Consider the following 20903-nt stretch of genomic DNA (forward strand, 5'->3'; position numbering starts at 1 on the left):
CTGGAGAAACCTAGACAGCTGAGATGCATACCTATCACCTAATTTCTCTTTGAGTTTGCCTGAAGAAGTACACCTGACTCCTGTTTCTTTGCCTCTCCAATGGAAGATCAGATACAAAGAAATGGAGCAAAAGGGTATTGATCAGTATCAATAACACAAATGATCACTGATCACTCAATGATCAGCTACATTATAATTACTGTGTGAGATTTCAGTTCATGGCATTATCTGACAAACCTGATTTTGAATATGGTGTGGAGTTGTCACAAATATGTGATGAATCATGAATTATTTATTTGTTTATTAATCTGTCTCAGTTGTTGTTAATATGGTGTGTATATGAAATGTCTGTCTGTCTGTCTGGATGAGTGTGGTGGTGCTCTATCACTGTCAGCAAATGTCCTGTCTCCACCTGGGACTGGCAAAAAGACTTTCAACGATAATGAAGTTCTTAGTAAGGCACCTGAAAATTTGTGGCCATTTTTCACTTTTAAGGAAGCAGAAAAAATATAATACATGATGTCTCAAATGTAATAGGTCAATGTTGGGAGATAGCAGTATGTCAATATTTTTCAAAAGGTGAGGTACGAACTTTTGGAAATGGGTGCCTTTGGAGTGCTGAGATTCAAAGGAGAAAAAAATTATTCAGGTGTACATGAAAAAAAGCCCTGTTATCATAAAGAAAACGATTATGGTAGTCGCCTGCGACATCCCCCGCCTGGCTATCAAAACATTTTCACAGCTTGTATTTATGTTATATTGCAGCCTTGTATCTTCAAGCCAACTATTTTTTAGTCTAGAGAGCAGATACAGAAGAGTTATACAAGGCCAACTACATATTTCTAGTGCAGAACATCACAGGCACCATATGTTCCAGTGAGGAGGTGGCATGAGGAGGTGGGAGTGGGTACTTGCATGTCTCTTGTAAGACTGTGTTGGTTTTTATAATTATGTAAAATCCTCAAACATAACAAACAAACCATTGCTAAATATTTATGTTATGTTATACAACATAAATCAATAGAGCTCTTTGTGCTTTCTTCACTGAACTCTACAAGTTGGATGTGAGCTGTGAATCCTTAATTCACAGTTTGCCTAATTGATGCTAATACGTGAATTTAAGGACAGTTAATGGTCTCTAGAAATGTTGACACAGAGCAATTAAGACCAAACACTCTTGTAAAAACCGTGGATAATATCCACACATATTGAAAATTTGCATAACATCTGTGACTGTAATGGTTGCCTAAGTGCTTCTGCTTGTGTATCAGGTTATTTGCTTTGTTAAAGCTTTTCATTTTCGAGTGGACCATCACTTTTACAGTCGGCTGTGCACATTTTTGGACAGATTAGTTAACGCCTCAGCCATGTTCAAAACTATTTAATTGCGGCGGCTCTCAGCAAATCGCTTCATTTAGCGAGAGAGAGACTGGCTAATTTAATGGGTCGTAGAGTCCATTTTACCAAATGGTGCTGAGAAATAAAATGATGGGAAGGCATCATCTGACATGGAAGTGTTTTGTGAGTCCGCTCAATATGGGGAAAGTGCTGGAATGGGGTGTGCTCATAAACATACACATATTTGTTGCGATTGCTTGTACCTTTCTCTATAAGTAATGAGCAGCAGCTGGCTCATTTGGTTGCACCTGTGTGGAATTTAGTTTGCTGTTTGTATGCTTAAAATGTGTGTCTATGTATGGTGAACAAGCATACATGCCATAGTTTAAAATTAGCTCTTTGTTTACTTAGCCAAGGTGCCAATTCTTATTCGTTTAACATATAAGGACACAAAAGTACTACACAATTAGCAGTTAGCATTGAAAGGATTGGGCTTCTCTCTATGAACAATGTCTGTTAAGACCTCTCTTCAGGAGAGTGACGCAAGCCAGGAGAACACACAAGTCATGTGACCTGACTGCATTTGTGGAGACTGATCACCATCAAATCTGACAACCCTTTGCATGGTCTTCCATTCCAGTACATTTTTGCTCTACAAATACAGTTCCTGGATTGAATGCCTAGGCTGTAGATTGAAGGGTTATCTCATGGTAGTGCTTTCATATACCACATCTTTGTAACAGAAGCTTGTATGAGACCATATGAACAAAAGATATCCTCAGCATTAGAGATTAACATGATCATTCCTGATAAAGATAACTGCATGTCTCATGTAAGACTGTGTATCTATTTTTTTTCACAAGAGCTTGGAGGCTGTGGCAGCTATGAAGCTTCTCAAACTTATTTCATAAAATGTAACACCTGACTGAAATATTCACACAGTCCCTTCTAAAATGAGAAAAAGTCTATCCTCTCTGGCTCATTCCAGATCCCATGGGTGAATCAATTATGAAACAGCAAAAGTCAGCTTATTCTACATGCAGCATAGACCCAATTTTTCTGACTATGTGTAATTGTTTACAGCTTCCCATTAATTGGATGAAACTGGATTGGTTATAATTAGCGTTCTGCTGTTTGAGCAGAAAGCAGTTTGGGTTTGCTTTCGCCATGGTTGAGCAAGCTGTTCTTACTTACTCAACATGAATCATAAATGTTATGTGATACACGTGTTGTGTGTTTCTATGAGCACTCTGCCTACGTGCTTTCCAAAAGGTTGACATCACGTGATTACGTTTGGGAGAGAGGGTGTGTGTGTGTGTGTGTGTGTGTGTGTGTGTGTGTGTGTGTGTGTGTGTGTGTGTGTGTGTCCTTGTACGTGTGATTGGTAGTTGGAGGGCAGGGGAGTCTGGGACATTTCAAAGGTAAACAAATCCTGCAAAACATAATGGAAATAAAAGCAAAATGGAGAAGAGGGGACCTTGCTGTTCTTCACCTAAATGTCTGTACCTCAGATTCATCTCTTGTCCACCCTTTTCTTAGCCGCTGCAGACAGACACTAGATTAGTGAAAGCAGCCCATAGAATTCATCTCCTATGGCTTTGGCCATGACTCTGCAATTTTGTCTCTGTCTACGTTTATAAAAGGACACACCATCTTGTTCAAACATTTATTTTGTTTGTCATATCAGAATGGGCAGGTTGGCCTCCAAAACAGCAAGATATAGTAGCTTAGTTCCGGTATGCGAATTGCAGCGATTCGCATGGGTGAACCGCTTTACCAGGGGAATGTGATGCGCACGAGACGCATGGCATCACTTAGAGGCAGCGGCGCGAACGGACATCGTAGACCTATAGGCTACTAGAGCCTACTAATCACGATAGAGCCTACTAGTAACGATAAACGTTGTTGATAACGTATAATTAACGTTAATAGTAGTCGAAGACTCTTACTAAAGATCGTACTCATTTTCGTGGTTGAAAGTCGGTAACAAAACAGAGACAAATAGCTACACTGCAATTCGCATACTAGTTCTTACCTGGATAAAGGCCTACATTTACCTCTTTACAAAGGAGGATGAGAGTGCAAGAAAGGGAAAAAAAAGTCCTTTTTTGAAAAGGCCCTGTCCTTCCCCATTGATCACTTGCATTATGTTTTCATCCTCATTATCTTTTAACCATGGCGAAAAAATCTTGGTGTCTGGAGAAAAGCGAGAACCCATTTCTTTGAGGTTGGGCCAAGACCATGGTCCCAACCGCTCTAATCTGACCCTTGGGGAAAGACCAGGATGAACTGCAGGTGAAGCAGGGACTTCTTAAATGGAATATCGCAAAAGGTATAGAATAGCCATTAGCTACTCATAATAATACAAATAACACCCTTAGCTACTTCATGAAATCATTTAGCTTTAAATACAAAAATGTTAACCGCTAAATGAAAGGAAGCATAAAAGGTACAAACAAAAAAACACAGTTTATGATATCTAGATTCTAGATTTTAATTATGTATTTTAATTGGATAATACTTAACTTGTCCATGGCAAAGTATGGGAACTCTATGGGCCATTAAAGGATGGGTGGGTGGGATGGGATCTTTAAATAATGCTGCCCACTGTAACAACACAGAGCACTGAGGGGCCGATGTACTTACACATGAAACTTCCAGAAGCAATGGAAGTAGAACTCCAAGCAGTAGTTTTTCTCACATGTGCCAATATGTGCAACCTTTTCTTTTGCTGGCCTTTCAATGTCCTCTTGTTCACTGCGTTCACTTCCCTTTCTGTGTCACACTTTAATGGAAGGGTAAGGACCCAAATGCATGACAACTCACCGGTTGAAAAAATAAGGACACTTTACTTACAACGTGGGTTGTAAACAAAAGGAGGCACAAAGCAGAAAAACAGTGTAAAACCACAAACACAAAACAACGTGAAACGCTGACAGACAACATGAACTGAACCAAACCAAGGGTTTAAATGCACAGGGCTAAACAAGATGACAACACACAGGAGGGCAGGGAACGAGACACACCAGGCTGGAATAAGAGGGGCATAGGAAAACAAGGAACAGGCAGAAACCAGGACGTGTCATCATTGATTTTGTTTGTTGTAGCCCCCAAATTGGTCTAGTATTTTTTTGAATGGGTGTAGAAAGATGTTGTATTATCTCTCTGTTTGATGACACTTCATTAGCTTGTATATTTATTTCCTAATCGCTAATCTTTTGTTTACTTTTCTGTCAGTCAGTGGGTTCATGATTCCATTCAACAGAACAAATTGGCTGACAACCATGATGCGTCTGATAATCAAAAAAAGATTTTCCATTCATTGCCACTGAGGATGTGATAAGACTTTGGAGGGTGGCGCTCAGCCTGAAGCTTGAGAGAGAATGAAAGGTGATTGGATAAAGTTGGGGCCGTGCCGTTTGTGCCTGTCCACACAGCATCGTGTTGGCTGTGCAGAAGTCTCCTTTCAGGAAACTATTTTCTAAAATATGCATTTTAAGGCCCTGAAAATGCTGTTGTTGTGTGAACGCAAGGCAAAACCTCTCAGTTTTCACCATTGTTGTGTAGATGCCCACTTAGGTTTGAGCTACTTTCCCTTGCTGGGCTGTATCTGTAATTAATAATGCATAGAGTACACAATACATAATGTATATTTCCCAAAGATTCTATCTTCAATGAGGTTGTTGCAATACAGATATTTTCTAACCTTTAGTGTCTCACGAGTTGTTCCACACCTAATGGAAAGGCATTGTGCTTTCTAAAGTAAGAGTGGCGGCAGTGGATTTGTTCTCTGCACAATCCGTCAACTGTGTTTATTCTTCTAAAATGTCAACTGAGATTCTTTTAAATATCACTTTCTGTGATGTGACATTTTTAATGGAGTTCTGAATGGATGAATGTACTGCAGACCTTGAGTTGCTGCGTGTGAGTGCTGTGCCATACTGGCATTCATCTTACTGTGCTGTCCTGCTCATGAACCGTGTGTGTGGCTCTCCACCCGCTTGAATACATACAAGAAAGTCAACAAATTGCTGTCAGCATCTTCCATTTGCCTGCTGTGTACTGTAGATTGAGAGGGTACTGTCTCTCATGTTGCGGGCTATGTATAGACGAATCCAGGTAAGTACCAGAAGTAAAGAAGCGGCCATTACAGCGGTGGCGTCGCCCTGCAATATGTGTGAATGCAAGGTGTCCTCAGAAGTGTACAGTTTTCTATTTCCATTTTTTTAACGTTACGTTTGACAACAATATGTTGGAAATCAGGAAAAGCCTGTGCAGTTCTCTGCTGCTCCAACAGTAGTGGAATCTTAAACTTTGGGAAAAAAACTGAATGTTAAATTCACAAACCTTAATTTCATGAACAAGTGCCCTTGTCTGAGACCATAAACGTTTCATACACTTTCCCTGGGCATTCAGAGGAACAAGATGTTTGCGAAAAAAGAACATTAACAGGAAGAATTTTGTTAAATGTAACTTGTAAATGATTATGCATGTTATCTAATACAATGATGTTAGTACAGTATGCCACTTGAAATGTGGCAGATGTAAGGTGGTCTATTTTTTTTTGCCAGCTGGCAGCAGGTTTCATCTATACAGAAGCCTAGAAGCGTGAGACTAGTCCTACTGCATTATAGACCAGAAAAAGGTCTCTTCCAAACCAACAAATCTGAAAAATAACCAAGTGAAGCCAATTTTGTATTGATATTGTAGTATTTACCTAGTGAAAATTTCGGTTCACTTCAGTCAGTGTAACTTCTACAGTCTGTGAGTTGTTCAGAATTTGATGAGCTAATTATTGTTTAAGCTAAGATTATTTCGGAGCAGAGGTTTGGAGTACAATTCTAGAATGTTGTACTATTGTCTAAAATGGAAGCTTGTCCCTTTTCAATGGAAATCCCTGATTAGACCTGCTGAGCCATAGGTTGAGCTAGCATGAAATAAACTGTGAAATGAGCTTTTGCCGTCCAGACAATAAAATCAGCACAGTAGCCACACACTGCCGCAGCGCTAGGTGTACTGTGTGGTGATCAGGAGAGGAGCACATTAACACCCACGGCTTGTTTGCAATACTCCTCATGTCGCACTGCCTGCCCCTGGTGTATTTAAATACCAAAGCCTCCGTTTCAGAGAGCAGAGTTGCCCAACCCTCACCTCCACCTTCCACTCAACCCACCATTCACCTCTCCGTCACCCGACCCTGTGATTGGGGTCCTTTTCTCGCTATCTCTCATCCCTTCTTCCCCGTGTGACACTTCCAGGTGCCCCCCTGCTGTAAGTCCACTCTCCAGAGTTTTTCATGAAAAAGGCAGGAAAGCCGGCCCCAGCCCCAGCCCCAGCCCCAGCCCCGCTTCGCTCATCCCTCCCTGCCCTCTCCAAGGCTGCCCTGGCCTCCCGCTGAGCTCAATCACCAGGGACTGATGAGCATCAGGTGTCAGGGAGCAGCCCGCTGAAAGACACACTGATTAAATGTAATGTGTGTTAGGAGATGCAGGACAGTCTTATCATGCAGTCATTAGCATGTCCGCTCATCTCATGATAATGGTGGAGAGCGCCACGCATGAGAGAGTGTGAGAGACAGGGAGGGGTGTTAAATATGACTGCAACCTCAGAGTCTGGGAAAGAAAATGACACTTTTGGGAAAAAAATCTTCATTTGAAAAGATTTACACTTAAAAGGGAGTTCAGATGGGACAGGGCCTCAGGGAGTTCCCCGTTTTAATTTGAACTCTTTTGGCACCACAGACTGCTCCGCATAAAAAACAAAACAATCAACACTATTTGTGATTCACATGATGTCTCATGCTTTTGTGTTTTAGTGAGAATTGTCCTAAAAACATAAAAATCCTACCATGCCATTACTTTCTATTTTCTTTGGTTTTCTTGTTTGTTCTTTGTTCTTTATATATATATATATATATATATATAGACACAGAAATACTCATTAGAGCATTGGCTTCTTAAGTCAGTGGCAGTATTGTACAAAATCATTTAGGTGTGACTGAGAGGGAGGGGGACCAGGTAATGAAGGTCCCTGACACCAATCTCTCTCCAGAGAAGATGAAAATGCTACTCTTATTTAAGTAAACAGTCATTGTCCTTCTGTAAAAGTCACAGGCTTCCAAGTCTCCCCCCCCCCCCCCCCCCTTTTTCTCTCACCAGTCTCTCAGTGCACCATGGGTAATTCACATACCTGACTTTCTTTTCTTCAAATAAAAGAAGCAGCGATTCTTCTCCTCTCTAACACAAACTTTTTCCTCCCAGGAGCTGGCATTAAAGGAAAGTATTTGATTTTAATCGTTAACAACAAGCACACTTAAGCTGATCTCCAGCATGAGGTCTGAAGTCCCTCTCTCCACGGGGATGGAAAAAGAGCATAGTGTTCACCGCGCTTCTATATCTTTTCTCTCTCTCTGTCTCTCTCTCGCCCCACCAAAAATAATCTTCTGAGCCAGATGAGAGCAGGGGCTTGTTTTGTTTGTTCTCTGAGATCTGAAATGGGTCGTGTGGATGTCCCACCGAAGCATTGTGTGAGCGAGGGAGCGAGTGAGTGAGCGAGCACGCCCCACACCCCATCGCTCCATATCAGAGTCTGCCAGCAGCACAGGATGGATGAGGGCTGAGGAGGATTTGAGCAGGATAGAGCTAGAGAAAGTGAGTAACAGAGAGAAAGAGGGAGAAAGAGAGAGAGAGCGAGAGAGCGAGAGAGAGAGAGAGAGAGGAGTCCCTGGATTAAAGTCAGTGTGCGTGCGCATTAGTAACTCCAGACTCGTGTTTTGTTATCCCTACTCCATGTTGTCTAGCTCTCCACCAACCCTGCCCTGCCCAGCCCACCTCCTTCAAATGTATTATCAGCCATCTTTCCCTCACCTTATCCACATGTCTGCTACCATGTTTTTGTCTTTATGTTCGTTGTTTCTTTGTCTTTACATATGTTTTTGTCTTACTTTATATCCCCCCCAACCACCAATCCATGTATTCTCTCCCTGGTGTCCACATCTCTGTCTCTAATCCCTTTCCTGTCAGTCTCCACTCCAGACCTTCTTATATCCTACCTGGGAGCGCAATCCCCTGCCGCTCAGTCTGGTCCTCACCATTGGTTTGCTGGTAAAAAGAGCAGCCAGCACATAGTCACTGCAAAAAAAGAGCAATAAAAAAAGCCTAACCTCTTCTCCTCTCTGCCTCTTGGCCTCTGGCTCCTTCCCTCTCACTCATTCCTGTGACTCCACAGGGGGAAATGCTCACTGAATGTGAGTGTATGAGGAGTGAGGAGTAAGTAAGTCTCAGTGTTCCAGAAAAACAGGGTCAAGATCAGAGATGGCACAGCTCCTTTATTTCTTTAGCCTCATCTGGATTTGTTTTGGCCACCTCACGGTCCTCTCCTAAAGTTCAATGGCAGAACGAGCCAGAGAGAAGATAGTGCTAGCTGAAGATGAGGCCTTGGGAGAATGATGGTTGAGTGCTTTGAGTTCTTGGAAAGCCTGTTTTATGTCTTACAGGACCAAGTCATCAAGGACTAAGGTCTGATTTCAGTTTTTGTATCCCCTGGCCTCACGTCAAAGCGTACACTTAAAAACGTTCTGTAACAGACACAAAGAAATGAGCGGAGTGCCAGCAGTGTTTTGTAATGGCATTTTCTTTTCTTACTGTATATGTTATACATGAAGACAGCAGATTGTAGCATGATTTCAAATCTTTTTTTCTTCTTCCTGTTCACTGACAGGCGTGTGTGACACATTGCAAGTGCTTGGGGATAGACAGCCTCATTGGTGGTTAAAAGCATCTCTAAGTCATTTGTTTGGGGGTGGAAAAAAAAGTGAGTCAGCCTCACAAAAAAGCAAGAGCCTGTAAGACTTTGAAAAGCAGTATCCATCAAGACGAGCCAGGCACTGATAGTCTTATCACGGAGCACAATATGTCCCTCTGAACATAAGTTTTTCTATTAGCTTTTTTTTCGTGGTACTCTCTTTCCGAACGAGAGAAAGAGATAGAGAGGAGCAGGGGGAAAATGCAATCTGTTTCTCTTTTTTTTTGAGTGAGTGTGCCATCATTGTCACGAGTTTATGAATACTTCATCAAATCAGAAGATTCTGAAATGTGTTCGCCTGCTGTCACGAGACGAGGAGACAGCCAGACAGAGAGAGAGAGAGAGAGAGAGAGAGAGAGAGAGAGAGAGAGAGAGAGAGAGAGAGAGAGAGAGACGCTGAGGATGAGGAGGGAGAGGAAGGGGGGGGGGATAAAAGACATGACGTGAGGGTAGCTCCCTCCTCACTCCCGGGGTGACTTGTCTGTCAGGCAGATAAGAGACACAGATGCATGAGCCAGAGTTTCATCAACCCCCCCCCCCCCACACACACACTCTGCTCTTGCCGTGAAGCAGAGCAATTGTAGATGCGGTTTGTGGTTTGCATGGGAAGGCTTTGCCACGTAAATTGGTTGTTGAAAGGTCTTCATGTAAGTACTGCATGTCAGGGACTTACTGTGGCCATGCAGGCTTCAAGTCAGAAATGCACTTACTCATTCTCTTTCTCCATTTCACTCACTCCCGCTGTCTCCCTACCCCCTCCCCCTCCCTCTCTCTGTCGGTCCCCTTGTCTTTCTCACTCACTTACTGGCACGGCCCTTGTTTCTAACACACAGCTCAGCACAATTTGTGATGAGATGAGATGTGGGGAAAAGACAGGGAGGGAGGGAGGTGCCAAGATGCTTTATTTTAAGAGAAGACTAAATCCCACAGAGCACTTAAATGAAAAGGGTTTCAGGTAGGCATGTGCAGGGGTGGGCAATATTTCGGATTATAAAGATTTTAAAGATGTATTTGAAATACAAAATAGTTAAAGATACAGAAAATACTTTCTTCTGCTTTTTTAGGACACATGACACAAGATTGATGTGTCATTTGTCTTCTCTGATTCAGTGTATAGGCCAATTGGTAGTCCAGGCAACAAGAGCTCCTTAACAACAACAAAACAAAAAGTTTATGTGGCTCTCTCTGATTGGATGACAACAAATTTGATGTATGTTTTTTGCCTTCTTGTTATGGTGATAGTCAGCTGACATCAAGATACAGTGCCTCCCAAAACAGATTTGTAATGTGCCTTGTTAAGCAGAAAAAAGCAGTGAAATATTATCAAATGATCAAATATGCTTCTGTAGAGTGGAGGTTTGTGATTTGATTTCATGTTGCCTTGGAAATATATTTTTGCACTTTTGAAATTCAAAATACGTAGTTTATTATGATACATGTCGTGTTTGCTGTATTTTTTATTTAATTTTGATAATTTTACAACTCGAGTGTTTTGTATTTTATATCAAAGCCCATTTTGATTTTGTGTGTTTGTGAATGTCCTCATGTGCACATGGAAAAGTTTGTGAAGTTGCGTCATGGTTTGGAATGTAATTAGAGATATTGCCAGAATCTAAGACAACTTCATAATCCCATTTCCCTTTTGATGTAAAAAAATAAATAGGCTGAACATGTGGTGCACCTTTTTTGTCTTTCTTTTTTACATTTGAGCGAAAGGTTGTTTTCTGTGGCTTCACCGCTGGTTTGGGGGGTAGGCTGGGCTGCTGCTTTCTGTGTTAGCTGCACAAGCTTACTTGAGACGCAGCTGCTGATTGCCTTGATGCAAAATGCATGCTTGTCTTCAAGGAGAGTGAGGAATAATAACTGGAGCACCAGTGGTGGAGGGGCGCGGAGCGAGTGTGATTTTCCGTGACACAAGAAGGGTTCCATTCTTCTCGTCTCATCCTCTTTTTTTTTCTTTTTTTTTCCCCGCATGAAACTTTGAGTCTGGGAAATGGAGGAAGGGGGAGTGAATCCAGAGCAGAGAGGGGGGGAGAGAGAGAGAGAGAGAGAGAGAGAGAGAGAGAGAGAGAGAGAGAGAGAGAGAGAGTGGGAGAGGGAGAGAGAGAAGGAGAAAGAAAGCAAGAGAGAGAGAGAGACTATCCGCTGTCAGTTGTCCTCTGTGTAACGAAGCCCTGCGGTTATGGAAAAGGGAGACTGAGCAGACAGGAGCAGAAAGTGAATGGCCTCTAGGTTCCTCACACAGTAAATGCAGTTAGGAATATCCTTTTGCCTGTTGATTTGTCACATTAATACTTACATCAATGATTTCTTTCATTCATCCTTCCTTTCTTCTCTCCATCTCACCTTTCCCTCTGTTGCTCTTTCCCAGCCCTTGGCCTCTCTGTGTGTTTTCCTTTTTCTGTATCTCCATGGCCCTGCTTCTCAGGTTTATCCTGGCTTAGACCAAACAGGAATAATGGTTGGAGAGAAACAGTGAGAGAGAGAAACAGTGAGAGAGATAGAGAGAGAGAGAGTGTGTGTGTGTGAGAGAGAGAGAGAGAGAGAGAGGGAGAGAGAAAGAGAAAGAGAAAGGGAGGGAGTGAGTGAGTGAGTGAGTGAGAGAGAGAGATAGAGAGAGGGAGCACCGGAGAGCGAGATGAGGAGTGGGAGGGCCACTGAGTGTGTCGCTGCCGTTCTGCTGCAGCGGGCCGTAGCAGATAGAGGAGAATAACCTCGACTCAGTCCCATCAGGAGAACATTAATGGAAAAACAGCCGGAGCTGAAATGTCGCTGCCGCAGTCACCGAGCCAGTTGGGCGTTTCAGGACTTCTTAAGGCTTAGTTGACCAGACAGACGGGCTCAGATAATGCTGTGCGTTGAGGGGAGAGGAACTCTAATGGACTGGAGGGGGTGGTGGTGGTGGGGGGTGGGGGGGAGGAGAGGAAGTGGAGTAGGGGGGGTGGGAGAGGTTGGAGGTGGAGGGAAGTGGTGGTGATGGCCGTAATGGAGGGCAAAAATGTTATGAGATCAGCTGGCTCTCGACCTTTAACCTTCCTGTTCTGCACATCACAGATGTTAGCCGCCAAGCAAGCCATCCCCAATCAAAGACACTTCCTCTCCCTTTCTCTGCTGTCATAATGATGACAGATTGATTATCATTTGTGGACGGAGGCTGATGGTGGTTCACTTGTGGTCAGTAACTGTAAGCAACAGCTGTCTTTAGCTGGCCGAGTTCCGTAGACTATAGTGTTTCTCTGCTGCATGGCTTTGCAGGATATTCTGTTTGCATTTGCATGATAAACTGACCACTTCACTTGTCACACTTTATCCATTATCACCGTTATCTCTTGAGGTGCCCCACCCTGGACAGCGCTCTCCAACACAACAGCACTGATTAGACTGAGCCTGATTGAAGGCTTTCATTTCAATTATCGAATCATTTGAGAAGTATACAGTGATTCTAGAAAACTACCAAGTAAGATTTAGATGTTTACAAGGTATTACTGGGCATTTTGCCTGCCTTGACCGAAATTAGCTGTTTGTGTGTGTATGTGTGTGCGCAGTTTGTAGCTGAAATCCATTATTGTGGCTGTAATGCATGCACATCGGAGTTCAAACATAGCGTAATTTATGACAATCGCATCACATTACCTATTTTTTATGTTGTAAGGAAATATGAAGGACAGAAAGTCAGACACATTTAGGATCAATTCTTTATTAAAAAACAAAACTAAAAACGGTAGGTGTAGCGTGGCCCAGTGCACCCCTACTTACAACGTGTATGTCTCAGTCTGTCACGTTACTCTGATGGGGTACATCCATTTGTGTGTTATCTGCACACTGCAGGGTGTTATTTTCACAAAAGGCAAAATTGCCAGAAGCAGTTAAAGCTGTTATTAACATAACTCTTTTTTTGTATCACACTGGGATATGCTGGAAGGCACTGAAATTGAAACCACAAATGCAGACTAGCGAAACATGGAATTATTTTACAACGCCGCCTATGGAAACAAAAAGGGCCCTTTATCTACTCCTCTGGATCTTCTTAAAACTACACTTCGCATCCTGGACACATATTACTGCGTCTGAGTAACTTAGAGTCTAGTGGGTCTAGTTCTCTATTCCCCTCTGGTCTTCTGCAGTAATGTGGTTCTGATTTCAGGCCCTTTCATCCCTACTGAAGCCCCTTCTCAGCCAAGTGTATGAAAGTGGCAATAGCCTTAGCACACAAACCGCTACACTTAGTGAGTGCTAATGACTAAGGAGTTATACTGACTGCGGCCTCACGACAAAACTCTGATCTCTGCTAATGGCAATAAACGCACGCTTTAATGTGAAAACTGAGCAGATTTCATTTCCAGTCGGTCAGTAATGGCTCCAGTGATGAATCTAATGCCCTTTAATAATGTCCGTTTTACATTACTCTGATGCTGGCTACTACCACAACAGGCACACTGTCAGGGTGACAGGCAGGGCTGAAATGATACCTCTTCCTGGGCAGCTTTTGCACTGTCACCACTGAAGTTTTCTCTTATTTGTCTTATCGGGTGTGAATGTTCTTTCCCTCTCTTGTTAGCCATTGTTCAGCCAGACAGTGTTTTTCAATCTTTCACAGAAGTGATCTATCTTCTTCTTCTTTTGTCCAAAAGATCTCTCTTTGTCCTAATAGAATGTCCCTTTTTTGAAACAGAACTGGATGTTTCCTTTACACTATTTTGTTGGTCTATAAGAATCGCTATAGCATGAGCCAATTGAGCTTTGATAGGACTTCATTAACCTCTTACTAAATTGCCCAATCCAAGTTTTGTCAAGCCTGAAATTGATGTAATTATACAAAAAAAAAAACTTGTTTTGTTTCAGCAGCTCATAATTAATTTCCTCTCTGGCACGTCAGCACTCTGGACAAGAAAATAAGGGTCTGCAAATACGGCCTTCAAACAATATCACAATACTTAAGGGCATTGTTTTAAATTACACTATTTATGCTGATTTAGAAAGAAAAAGATCCTTGTGAATAATTTTACTTCCAGAAGAGTTTCACTGTTCATGCACATGTTCATTGGGTCAAAGCCCTGTTTGTTGCCATTACAGTTACAAGTACAATTACCTCTTGATTTCTTACAGCACTATGATGATCACTTTTAGTATTATACAACAAGACAACAAAGAATTATCTGTTTTACTTTAATGCCAAGAAACCAAGATGTGTGCGGGATACTCTTCTGTCATTATCAAGTATATGATAATCTATCACATGTATGGTCATTTGAATATCTTACCTTGTAGCCAGTCAGTCTCTACATGTATTCTCTTGTATGAGATACCTTTACATCCTTGTCAAAAGCTGATGTGAAGCTTGCTGTCTCAATTTGTCAAACTGCAATATCATTTGATACATCAATTATATTTTATGAGTGTGACAATTATATCAATATATTTAATAATATGGCGCTCTCCCATAAGGAGAATAATCTACTCTGATAGAACTGTTGGTCTTTGACAAAGGTTCATTGTAAAGACATCCATCATCTCCTAGCCCCTCTGCCAGTTGTCCAGACAATTTTCAGACAAGGCGTTTCCTGACGCCGTTCTTCCAAGACACAGCCACGCTCTGCAGTCGGCCCACCCTACTGGCACATTTCCATATTTCACATCTATTCTCCATGAGAGAGAGCGAGAGAGAGAGAGAGAGAGAGAGGGATAGAGAGAGAGGGAAAGAGAGAGAGAGAGAGAGAGACTTCATCTGCCCTGGTGAACAAATCCCTGTTTCTGTCACTTTCTGCTCCCAATGTAAATATTCATTTCATGCTTTTCAATTTCAATATGCAATCCTTTTTCTCCAGGTTGGCCCCATGCATTTCCACTCGGCTGGATTGTAGAGATGTTTACTTCTAGAAGGAGCTCTTAGGAACGATACAGACGACAAACACTGTTGCTAATTTTCTGAAATAAACAGTCTCTTTGGGAGAGAGGGAAGAAAGTGTCAGGAGAATAGCTTTGTTGTCAACATTTAAGCTGAGTAAACTGTTGTCTTCTCTTTTGAAAATTCTTACTAATGATATGCTCTCGAAGATCTCCATATTTTGCTTTTTTGCTTGTGCTACATTTTTTATTAGTTATTATTTTTTATTTCCAAGATGATTTATTATGTATTGTTTTATTTATGTATTATTCCATCGTGCTGCAGTGCTCCACCCCTTGTTCCAGTGTTTTAACTGAAAATAATCTTTTTTTTTTTTTAACAAAACAAGGTGAAGAAGAAAGTTAAAATAGACTGATATCTTTGTTAAGACTCCCAAGTATGCACATTCATGGATGTTAATCAGAATGTTAAACACCATCATGAAGCTGTGAAGTTTTAAACTCGCGGAATAGGTGGTATAAATGAACAACTTTATTAAAGACTGTGATCTTGAGGGTGTACGATGTGCTGTATTATCCATCTGTCTTCACACTTGACCACAAAAATGACGTGGAACAAATTATACTGGTTTTCAGCTGTGAGGCATATGCAGTGATACATGTATCGTGTAGTGGTCTGTGATTGCTCTATATGTCAGGGGAATGGAAAACATACAAAAAATAATTCAGGTGGAAGGCACTAATTTGGTGATGAAACACTCTGAGTTTATTTTTGCTCCCGACGGTGACATCACTCCCTGACTCACTGCATGGCCAGCAACTTTAAAAGCTGTTCCAGTCTGTAGTCTCTTCTTATTAGTCTGTTTAGGTCTGTTGCAAGGCTCCTGGAGAAATGTCAAACCCTTACCCCCTTTCTTTTTATGCCGTCCTAGAGATGTAAACATACTGGGATAGAGTGTATCGAGACACAGATATCTATTTACCTTTTCCTTATTTCCTCTTGAAACCACAGTATCCCCACTCTCATTCACTGCTGCTAAACGGCAGTAGTCCTCTGGGACAGACAAACCACAGAAAGCAGCAGGCAGATATTTTCTCTCGCTTACCCTGTACACACACACACACACACACACACACACACACACACACACACACACACACACACACACACACACACACACACACACACACACACACACACACACACACACACACACACGCACACCCATATATGTGTGCCAACAACAAAGGATCTCCATGCCCCATGCACATGCACCTCTCTGACAAGCACCTCTGAAAGCATTTCCCAGAGGTCTAATTACTGGGAGTGTTTGCTGCTGGGATACTAAGAGGAGTGTGAAACTGCACCGAGTTGCCCTTGGAAATGGCAACCACATCCCTACCATTTTCAAAGGGGCAAGGTGTGCAATTGCCCCCAACCCTATACACCCACACACACACTCGCTGGGGGACACTCGTGAGGTTTCTTGGTGCTCTGAATCTCCTCACCCTCCCACCTCTGAGCCAGTGACCTGTGGGAGGTGGAAGAGCAGCAGGGATTTGTACCAGACACACGTCCTCTCCCTGGGAGAGGTTTTGGCTTGTGCGGTCATGGCAACGCCTTTGTGTCTTGTGTCCCTCTCTGTTTGCTCCCTCTCTCTCTCTCTTGCTCTGTGTGTGTGTGTGTGTGAGAGAGAGAGAGAGAGAGAGAGAGAGAGTCTGTACCTGCATTCATTCATTGTTGTCTTTCATACTTTTAGTTCTGTACTTCTCAGTTGTTTGGCAGATAGCAGGCTTTAGCCCCAGTAAGTGCTGTGTCTCAGCACTAAGTCATGCAGTAATGCTGTTCCAGAGTGCACAGGAGAGTTTGCCTGGCAGAGGCCTTTGAGCTCTTTCCCTTCATCTCACACAATCTCATCTGAATTCTGTAGTGACGTGTCTCGTATGCTGTGAAATTAAAGTAATGTAATACACGTGCACATACACACATACACACACACACACACACACACACACACACGTGCACGTTCACACGCACGAATGAATGCACACACACACAAACATACCCTAAAAAGAACATTATCTGATTGTGCCTTTTTTGTATCCCCGCAGAACATCTTCACCATAGATGGCATTAGATATGTATCTTTTGAATCATTCTGTTCTCTCACGGCCAAAAACCTTAAATAATCATGACTCTGCCTCGGGGACTACTTTCTAGAGGGATGGAGTTTTTAATTAGATAAAAAACGACTTCTTCAATTTGCAGCCTGCCTAAGCATATCGTTGAAAACCCCTGGGGCTGTGTGTGCTGGTGGACACTGTGTCGTGTGCATTCGGCTTATCTGCATTGGATGCCTCACTGGGAATTTTAGAAGTGTTACCTTGTGATCATGAGGCAAATAATGTTTGCACATGCCTGTGTGTGTGTGTGTGTGTGTGTGTGTGTGTGTGTGTGTGTGTGTGTGTGTGTGTGTGTGTGTGTGTGTGTGTGAGATAAAGAGAGTGAGAGTGTATTTGTGTATGTGTGTGTGTGTAATGCGATGGTGTTAGGGGGTCACAGTCCCACAGAGACCATGTTATTTAATATACTGGAGGTCTCGAGTGCATGTATCTAGGGATCTAGTGAGAGCACTTACTGGCGGCCGTAGGAATAATAACTGTTAATGCATGTCAAGTGTTTCATCACGCATTTCCATTACTTTTTAACACTGTATTAGATTGATAGTTGTTATTTCAATAAACCATGCCATATCACTGATAGGAATAATCCCTAAGAGTGAATTAATTTGGCTTCTCTTTATATATATATATACGTATATATACATAGACTGTAAAGCACCCACCCCTGTGTTGAGCTGCTGTGAAAGGTCAGATGAGGGCCATTGAAGAGGCCTCAAAGCTGTCATTATTGACATTATTGGATGTGTGTATAAGGAGCCTGCTGTGGTGGCAAAACATCCCTCCCTATCCATTAACTTGTCACACCGATGGTAATTGACCTCTGAACCTATTGAATTGAACCACCGTTTATTCAGTCCTGAGCACCAGTATATTTAGCCAAGCATTTCAAGTAACCCAATAATTCAGCAATGAATCAATTGTGCTTGTGGGGATACATTGAGCAATCTGGGAGTTTTTCAAGTGTTTGGATGGTTGCTCTCTCCCTCTCTCTCTTTCTCTCTCTCTCTCTCTCTCTCCCTCCTGCTGGCTCTCTCACTATGGGAGCATACTATAGTGTCTATATATATTTACGAAGTTTAAAACTCTTAAGGGCCTAGTTTGGTGGCAGAAGCTCGAATGAAAATGGCCTATTCCAGCCGGACGGGTAGTCTTGTCCATGCCGAGGCATGGATTTTGGATGCGTGGCGACATAATCTTCTCCGACAGGGAACATTTGCATGTGCCAATTACTAGCCATCACTGCCCAAGTCTGATTGATTTATCTAGCAAACAAATATCACATTTCCTTTACTGGAAGAGTAGTACATTATGCTTACATATTGCTGTACTAGCAAGGAAGCAGGAGAGGACCTGTGTTATGGGCTAATGCAATTAATCTATCTCGGATATCCTCAAAGCTAACACATATTCTGAAAGACTTTTAAAAAAGAATGAAATGTTTGTTTTAAAATGTTAAACCCCTTGAAAGCCTCGAGCATTTGGGAAGAATTAAATGCTCAGTCGGAGTACACCAACGTCATTCATGAGGTAAATACACAACAATGACTTTTGTTGTTATTTCGATTCACATATAGTAGTCCACTTAGACTAAGGCAGAAGAAAAATGCCTTTTCCACAGACAATCTCTTTTCTTGGCTGCAGCGGAAAGCAGTAAGGAATTGCATTCAGGTTGGTCCAGGTGTTCAAATTCATCAACATAAACACAGCTGGCAACCTCCCACAGCTTATGTATTCTCCATTCAGGTAGGTTACTGGTCACTGCTGCTCTTGTATTTTATGCATCAGGGTCTTTCTTTGTCTATGGGATCTCCAATATCGTCAGTATATCTGCACCCAAAGCCACCAGCATTGTGTTATGCAAATAAATACCCAATGCTCAGCTAAATAACCTTTTTGGTTCAACTGGGGTTCTGGATGCATTAAATAGCCTACAGTTTGTTCCCAGTATAATTCAAGAGTCAAAAATCTATGTAAAGAATAAAATCTCGATGTGATTAATGTTGAATACCGTAGTTACCCAAGATGAGCCTAATACGCTGTTGCACTAAAAGCTGCCTGTAGGTTACCCTATTGAGGAAAGGAGTGAAAGTCATCCACTAAGAAAACCCGAGCTTCCATCTGAACATGTTTATTTCCATAGACCTGAAGTCATGCACCATGGCAGCGCATAATGTTATTGCGAGCCATACATTAGATCAAATCAAGTACCTTCCTGCCCCTGATATCATGGCAACTGGAGCACTATCCGGTGAATATGCAGTACAAATACACTGTAAAGTCAGACCGTATGATAGCCCATCTGTTCTGTATAGGCTAATAAGCTTTATTAAACAAACTTTCATCCCCAGAAGGATGTCAGATATAAGATACCAACACATTTGCAGTTACAGCATGCTCTGTTTGAGCTGGTGTCTCAAAGTACTCCAATGTGCTATCAGCACAAGAGATCTGCCATGTCAATATAGCCCCCATGTGTGAGCTCTGCCATGTCAATATAGCCCCTATGTGTGAATGCCATGTCAATATAGCCCCTATGTGTGAATGCCATTTCAATATAGCCCCTATGTGTGAAAGAGCTCTGCCATGTCAATATAGCTCCTATGTGTGAATGCCATGTCAATATAGCCCCTATGTGTGAAAGAGCTCTGCCATGTCAATATAGCTCCTATGTGTGAATGCCATGTCAATATAGCCCCTATGTGTGAAAGAGCTCTGCCATGTCAATATAGCTCCTATGTGTGAATGCCATTTCAATAAAGCCCCTATGTGTGAATGAGCTCTGCCAACAGTAACAGTAGGCAAAGTGTTAATAGTAGGTGACATGGCACGGTGCAATATATAGGTACTATTTAGGGAATGTGAACCAAGGCTAATCCCTGGGTATTGTGAGGAATTTGATGAATCCTGCATTCTTATTTACGCTTCCAAAACAGGGCATGGCTGAGAAGAAGTGCAAGATGCAACATGTCTGCATTCATAGGCCCTGATAGGCAGGTGGTGTATGGCAGGGACAGAATCCAGAGCTGCTGTCAGGGTGTTTATTCTTATTGATCACCAACAGATGTCACTAATGAGTCTCCTCAGTCTCTCATTCTCTTTGTCTCTTCTTCTCATTCTCTCTCTTAGTCTGTCTGTCTATCTCCTTCTCTCCATTGACACACACACACACACACACACACACACACACACACACACACACACACACACACACACACACACACACACTCACACTCACACACACACACACACACACACACACACACACACACACAGACACAGACACAGACACACACAGAGACACACACACACACACACACACACACACACACACACACACATACACACCAGACATACACACACACACACACACACACACACACACACACACACACACACACACACACACACACACACACACACACACACACACACACTTGACTGGCAATAGGATCATTTTGTCTCTCCTAAGCTGAAGCGTAAGATTTGAGGCAGTGGTGAGAGACAATATCACACATGGACAGGCACTCTTAATTATGCAGCTTGATTAAGTTCACCTGCGGTAGAGTTCTTGCAGTGGGATAAGAAAAGAGCAGTGCAGCCTTGAGTGTCTAATCAATCTCAGTTTTATTCACCAACTTCGTTGGGCTTTTCAAAAACCCTTACTGCTACGTTGCCTTTAGAAATAGTAAAAAAAAAATAAAAAAAATGATTTGCCACTTTCGAGATTATTTCGC

This window comes from Sprattus sprattus (genome assembly GCF_963457725.1).
Source record: "Sprattus sprattus genome assembly, chromosome: 16".
NCBI classification, from domain to species: domain Eukaryota; kingdom Metazoa; phylum Chordata; class Actinopteri; order Clupeiformes; family Clupeidae; genus Sprattus; species Sprattus sprattus.